Source organism: Cricetulus griseus, chromosome 6 (genome assembly GCF_003668045.3).
Source record: "Cricetulus griseus strain 17A/GY chromosome 6, alternate assembly CriGri-PICRH-1.0, whole genome shotgun sequence".
NCBI lineage: Eukaryota > Metazoa > Chordata > Mammalia > Rodentia > Cricetidae > Cricetulus > Cricetulus griseus.
The window spans coordinates 129,085,889-129,093,388 of NC_048599.1; the positions used below are offsets into that span (position 1 = coordinate 129,085,889).

The 7,500-nt window shown below is 38.8% G+C and overlaps 1 protein-coding gene and 1 long non-coding RNA gene across 3 annotated transcripts in view; one reads left to right on the forward strand and one right to left on the reverse strand.

Annotated features, from left to right (window-relative positions):
- Positions 1-1,985, forward strand: part of Zeb2 (zinc finger E-box binding homeobox 2) — a 128,050-nt gene extending 126,065 nt beyond the window's left edge. The window contains exon 9 of one of the 2 annotated variants that reach the window (XM_035446813.1): positions 1-1,985. This exon is cut by the window's left edge and continues 3,410 nt beyond it. The gene's annotated coding sequence lies outside the window, so the exon portion shown is untranslated. The other variant, XM_035446814.1, reaches the window with a different exon arrangement.
- LOC113836285 overlaps positions 1-7,500 on the reverse strand; it is a 48,065-nt gene that overhangs the window by 22,907 nt on the left and 17,658 nt on the right. The gene's annotated exons all lie outside the window — the stretch shown is intronic.

The window sequence follows — 7,500 nt, forward strand, 5'->3', positions numbered from 1 at the left end:
GCATGCATGAGGAGTGAGGGGGAGTGTAGACACGCCTCCCCCCAAATGATCCCTCTTTCTGTCATAGTTTTTCCTAATTACTTTTCACAGGAAGCCTCAGAATACCTGAGTCTGAAAAGATCAGGTTAACACTTGTAAATTTGTGACAATCACTACAATGTCCCACATCTTAAGTTTTTTTTTTTAATGCAATTTATCCACTAATAGTATTGCACATTAGAGCTGCATAATCTTCCAGCTCTAGGGAAGAATAAAAACATTTGGCTTATCCTAAGATTCCTTTCCAAGGTCATAAACAAGAAAGCCCCTCCAAATCGTGACACATAATCTCCTTTTTGTATCCAATACTCTTCCATATTCTAGTCTTAAGTATTACACTTTACCCCTGAGAATAGGGGCTGGGAAAAGGTGATGAAATGCTGGAAAGGAACAGTCCTGCCCATTTTCTCAAGAGCCTTTTGTATTCTAGCAGATCTGTGAGGTTCTTTCATTTTTGCACATGACACTGTAGGCTTAGTTCTGAGAAACTGGGAAAAGAGATAAGTATTTCTCAATCAGAACTAACAGCATACATCTTTTCCCTTAGCATGAATTGAACTTGCAGTGGAATGGGAGGGCTTGAAGGAAGGAGGAGAGAAGGGACTATATTGAATAGGTATTAATAAATTTATTAGATACTTTTCACAATCAGATAACTTTAAAATGTTATTTTTATCTTTCTAAGGACATACGCCTTAACAACATCAAAATTTAGTCATAAATTTGAAGATATTGCCCAATAAGTTTATATATATATATATTTGAAATAAAAAAATTGTTAGCCATGTTTTTTTGCTCCAGGATGTGTGGCCATTCCAGGCTGTGGGCCCTGGATATGCACACAAACAAATGTGTGTGCTCTGAAGCCCCCGCACATTGTAATAAACACAGCTGCATTTATTTGAGTATGTGCTCCCATGTACATGTAAAACACATTCAAACAAACACACTCAGCAGATTTATTTGATGTGCAATGGGGCAATTATTCAAATAAACATGCTCAATACAATTATTTGAATCTTACATTGCATGTTCATCACTCACAGCACTAATACTAGAAGAGGGGGAAACACCAAAGAATTTACATGGGGAAAATATATGTGAAAACAATGTTATTGTAGATGTTATAAGGAAGCTAAAGCTGTGGCTCCCTTCCTAACTGAAATACAATGACTTTGTACTCAGTGGCATTTGTTTCTAATGATGATTAATTATTTCACTGACTTGATCATTACATCAGAATGACTGCAATATTTGGATTCATATAATAGCAAACTTTACAAATCTGAAGCAGATAGGGATGTGACATCTCTATATTTCAAAAGCATAATAGTTCTTTCCAGATACCTTACATCAAAGGGACACTGGTAAATTATTATGGCTTACATACATAACTATAAATTTAAAACTTTATACATATAGAAAAACATTCCTACATCTTAAAACATTAAAAAGTCACAGATGACTTGTGATCATTTTATATATTAATAAATATTACAATATATATGAACACATCACAGATCATATTGGTGAACCAAGAGGCTGCTAATGCCTCTCCTCAGTATACCGACATAACCTAATATACTAAAATGGGAAGGGGCTTTTAGTCACTGAATATGCATCGTCAAAGAAAGATGAAGACCATACATGGCTTGTGCCCATCATGAAAAAGATTCATACTGAAGGCTTAGCTTTGGTTTTTATTCAATTAAATTGTCAAACTGTGCACAGTGAACTTTTTTTTAGAACTTGAGACATTTGTGATGTTGGCTGTTTAAATCTTTGTTACCTTCGCTGTGAATTGAAATTGTACATATTTAGTAAATCATGCAAACAAAACAAACTTTTTAGACAATATTTTTATTGGAGAGTTTTCTTTTCCTGTATCCATGTTAAAAAAAAAAGACCTCCTTTCCCAAAATAAAAATGTCAATACTAAATTTAAAGAAGTATAAAGGAATGATTGCTTCCTTTAGAGCAAAATATTTAAATAAACATGGAGAGAATTGGCAACATGTTCTTTTTGGGCTAGTAGGCCGTGTCCAATTTTGTGGGTTAAGGTTTCAGAGGGCCTCTGTTTCAGGGTTGAAGATGATACATTAATCTCTGTATTAAACAAATGCTCTTAAGTAACAGGATAAATCCCTCAGTCTTCATTTGTATATGAAGTGCAGCATTAATCAGAGACATGACATTGAGATGACATGATGCTGAATATGCCACAAGCTAAACTTCCTCTATTAAAACAGTCACCACCTACCACCTATAATCTAGTGTGACATATTAAAATACTCCAAAATACAGAGCATGGAAAATGAACATCATCATTTCCATTTGGCCTTGAGAAGAACATGACAAAGATTCTAATAATTTTAGTCAAAGAAAATGATGATTTAAAAATACATGAAGATTAAAGTGGTGACAAATGATCTTTTAAGTATTTCTAATTGGTCTTCCTCATTCATAGCTTTGATTCCACAGAAATTGCAAATCCCGAGGATCCTGACTTGTAAGTGCACCCATCAGCTTTCTTTCACTCTACAGAATGTGCCTGTTAGGTTTGAAAGGAAGGATAAGACCCCCAAATGTTAAAAATAGACTTCTTTTTGGGCAAGAAATTTAAAATTGGCAAGGACAGAATTAAGAAAGAACTAACTTCACATAAGGAAGCATTCAGGGAAAGATTGCTGCCTTGTGATCTGACCATTTTCAGAACACTCAAAAGGAAGTATAAGTGTGTGTGTGTGTGTGTGTGTGTGTGTGTGTGAGAGAGAGAGAGAGAGAGAGAGAGAGAGAGAGAGAGAGAGAGAGAGAGAGACTTTTTAAGTGTGTGTGAATGTGTATTAGTGTGTGAGAGCCTGTGTATATGTGCGAGTGTGTGTGTATATGTGTGTATGTAGCTGTGCTAAGTTTATGTGTATACATTTGAATAGATAATATCTTAAAGAAAATAGTACTCAACAGATAGAGTCTAAACAGAGGGCTTATGAGATACTTTCTATTTTGTTATCTTACAAAAATTGAAAACATTTTAAATGTTGATACTCAAAAAGTACAAAGTTCTTAAGAGAGTTTCAAAAATTATTGAGGCAATTTCTAAGGTATGCCAACAATTAAACAGAGAAAATATTAAATCAACTTTTCCTCCATCACTTGCAAAACTAAGACTTTTCATGCATGGCCTTTCCTTAAACAATAAAGAATCACTTTCATCCTTTCTTAAAATAGTTTTATTATAGAGCAAATAATTACAGCATATTCCTGTCTGGTTTTGTTGAGGGGAAGAGAAAAACAGCCTTGAAATTACTTGAAAATACAGAAGAATAAAAGAATATAAATTTAGAAAGGAGAAAAAAGAACACTACTAAGCTTGGAGGAAGCCAGGATACATTTAGTGACCACAGCAAGCTAGACCTTGGTTTTCACATGTCTTCTGAACAATATCACTTCCAACAGAAACATTTCCCAAAACTACAGTGCAGCCCAAGACCCATGTGGACACAAAGGGAGACACAACCACTACTGAGTAACCCTCAACCACTTCCTGCAATCTGAAATACTCTGTGGGGGTCTACCATCTCATTCCTGAAACATGCTTAGAAAGTATGAATGCTTAGGGCTCTGGTTAAAGGCATACTTAAGCAAGAGGGAAAAACAGAAATACATGCCACCCTGCCCAACTTGTTTAAAAAGACATGCCTACAAATTAGCCTAACTTCTAAGCACTTACCTTTCTTTTCCTCAACACAAAGTGCATTTACAATATCAAAGACAATTCCATGAAAACGGGGTCTTTTATTCACTTTGAAATAAATGGTGATGGAAGAGTCAACATAATCTTCCAGCAAGCAGAGTTTCTAGCCACAAGAACTGCTTCATGTGTACAACCTTAATACTGAAAATGAAATTAGACTAATGACTTGTACAAAACACTTTCACAGGGGTTTTCATTTATAACAGCTTATGTTGTAAATGCCTTGATGGCGGTTAACAAAATTATGGCACACTTTACGTCTATATTAAAATTGATAAAAATTTCTGTTTACCATGAATACAAACTTTTGTTTGTAACATTTGCAAAAATAAAAGCAATTAATCTACCACCCACATGTTATAGATGAAGAAATTGAGGTCTTCAAGTGCTTGAAAACATACAATCTGGAAATCAGCTAAACATAGATTGCCAAAACCCTAGTCCTCTGAACCAATGTTCCATACACTCTCCAAAACACCACAGTAAAATGCTCTTTCCAAATGGCCCGGGAAACAGCAAAAGACATGGGTTAGTTCCTGCAAGAAGTTCGTTCTGGTCTATAAGAAGTTTTCCATGCAAGACTGGAATGAAAACAATCTATGTTGGAAGCCCGTGTCACTCTAAATTGTCACAGCATCTGTGCCTAGTCACTTTTTGGCACCTAGGGTCTCCACAAACTGACAGCCAGAGATGTTCTCAGTTTAGAGAAATGCTCTTCAAAAATTAGTAACTGTTGCTGACACCTTTTGTTGACTTGCTTTTTTTCTAAGGCTCCTGATATCAAGGGCTTGTGGCTCCATCCAGTCTCTCCTTTAACAGTTCTGGGCTCACTTTACAAGTTCCCAGTGCAAGTCTCCCCATTAGCGTAACTGCCATGAATTCTTCATGCATTGAACAACCTCAGCTTTATCAGAGGGGAAAACAGGGCTTCAGGTATGCTCAAAGTAAACAAGGCACTTGCAGATGAACAAATCAGGAGAAGCAGAATTGATGGAAATACAAAAGGAAGGTTAAAGTAGGAGAATCCTGGACACTTCCCAGTCCAAGCCTCAGACCTTCAAATGATGATCCTTAGTGGAAATAAACTCCCAGATCATCCTGTAGCTGCCCAGGAACCAGAACCACAGATTGGGTCTCTCATCCTTACACAGATGATTTTGTTTTTAATAGCAACCGAGTGAATTGAGCAATGAGCCGAACAACCCCTTTAGTGGTAAATAGACAATATCTTCCCTTTAAGGATGTGCATTCTATAGGGAAGGTAAAAAACAAAACTACAACCTCCCAGGGGAAAAGACTGCCTAGGGGAAAAATAAAAGCTTGCAAGGAATTGGTGAGTAAGATGGAAGTGGGGCCAGGCAAACTCAGCTAGAATTTGGGGTGTCAGGGAAAGCCTCTTGGGGGGTTGGGCCTGGAGGATAAGAAGTAAGCATAGGAAGAGCTGGAACAAGAACATTTCAGGGGGACTGAACTCCAAGTGAAGATGCATGAGGCACAAACAACTTTGGCTTTGTGTAATAGAAAGGAAGTCCCCTTAGAGGGTATAGTAGAAAGGCAGGTAAGGCCAGAAGAGGGAGGCTTTTGATCAACTTCCTAGGTACCTTGATCTTACTGTCATAAGTGAGAAACTTGAATTTATTTATCTGTTGAGTTCCATACTGTACTAGTCTGGGGATTGGATTATTAACCCCATTGGATTGCCAATAGTGAATTTTGCAGCCTGAGCATTACTATTTCTCCTCTACAAATGGACAATAAAGCAAAGTTTGTGTGTTGGAATGAAGGAAAATATCATTTCTCAGACGTTTGCACCGCTTTGTACCTTGTCACAGGCAGATCTGTCAGACTGGAAAGCAGAAATTGTTTGGCCCAAAGAAAGTTTGTATTTTGGAAACTGAAGCATGAGATATGGTAAATGGGATGCTGGTGGAAGCCCCTTCCCCAGTCGGCGCTTTCCAGCCAGATCCCCATGGTTGCTAGTCTGCTCAAAACAGCTGGGCTAGAATCAGGCATGAGCAAGGGCCTCAGCCATTTCCCCTTCCTCTGAACTTCTAAAAAAATACAAAACCTCACAGAGCTGCGAGAGAAGCCAATAAGAAGTAAGGAACATGCAGCAGGTGGTACCATCTGTGCCCGACTAATTCCAGCCAAAACAATCTGCTCCCTCGAGTTCCCAGTTGTGGGGAAGGGAAGAGACTCTGACAGCGGCAGAGTCTAGGGAGGAGGTGGAGGAGGGCAGCGCGGAGTCTATTATTCCCGCGATCTGCTGGTGGGAGGAGGCAGGTTATTGATGCCAGTGAACTATTATCTCTGTCTTTTGCTCTTTACAAGCACGAAGGGAGATCCCTACAGTGTCCTTGCTAAGCTGGGAACTACATCCCACACCTGAGAGACAGGCCTGACTGTGAGCCCGCCACCACTGAGATGGGAGGGACAGATTGGCAAGTGCAGTCCACCCCTAAGTGAAAAAATAAGCAACAGGGCAGGGAGATGATGTTTATTTTATTCTATTTCCCTAGCAACCTAATGCCCTCTGTCTCCATGTTCATTCTTTGAAAATTACCCACAGCTTAAAATGGGCTTAGAGTCCACATGCTTTTACTCCAGGATGACATTTTCTGAAGCAAAGTCTTTGCAGTGGATCGACTTCCTTATGAAGAATCGATCTCCCTTGGCACACTTAGAACCAGGGAGTGAATAAATGTGCCAATTAAAAGATAAGTCAAGTTGTCTGTTTTTCCTTAAGAGAGGAACAGAAAGGCTCTGAGGGGGAGGATACCAACAGTTGGAGAATCCCAGGAAAATAAGTCTACTGAAAAGGTATTCTTACCCACTGAAAAAGTCTCACCAGTGCATTTAGGTTAAGGCACCATCTCAGGATTGTATTAGTATTTATTAAATGCTTATACCAATGAGGGATATTTACCTTCTTGCTTTTTCTTTGGCTAACTTATCTTTGCTATAACTGAGAGTTGAGCCCTAAAGGATGGGTGCACAGGCATATGCTGCGTCTAGAAAAAGGGGCACTCACAGGTCTAAAGGAACAGTAGGCTTAGAAAAGGGGGCACTCACAGGCCTGAAGGAATAGGAGACAGAAGCTGTCATAAATGAAATGCAGTCAAAGAGGGAGAAAAGACTGAAAAAGGAAAATTGCCTCATCCTAATCTCTGGTTGGAGCTGTATTTAACCTCAGATCTGTTGAACTACTTACTGTTGACACCTGTAACTCCAGCCTTACTAGCAAACAGGGTCTTTGCAGATGTAATCAAGTTAAGCTGAGATTATCATACACTAATACAATATGGCAGACACACACAAGGAGGGCCTTGAGGAGATAGAGGCAGAAACTGTAGGGATGTGTCTACAAACCAAGGAAAGCCTGTAATTGCCAGTGGTCCCCTGAAGCAAGGGAGACAGTTTCTCCTCTAGGTCTCCTGAAGGAAGCAAAACCTAGAATTTGGGCTTTAAGCCTCCAGAACTGCAAAAGAATGTGTATTAAGTTGTCTCCAGCTACCCAGTTTATAGTCCTGTTACTAGAGTTCTCAGAAGCTACTACACCCCCAAAACAAGCTTGGAAAAGGTCTGAGCATGTGCTCTAGGGAATGTCCAACTTAAGCATTCTCCAGGGGACTGGACCTTACTAAAACAAACAACATCAGGAATGTCCTTTCTAGATTTAAAGTGCAGTCATAGTATAAAGACTAACT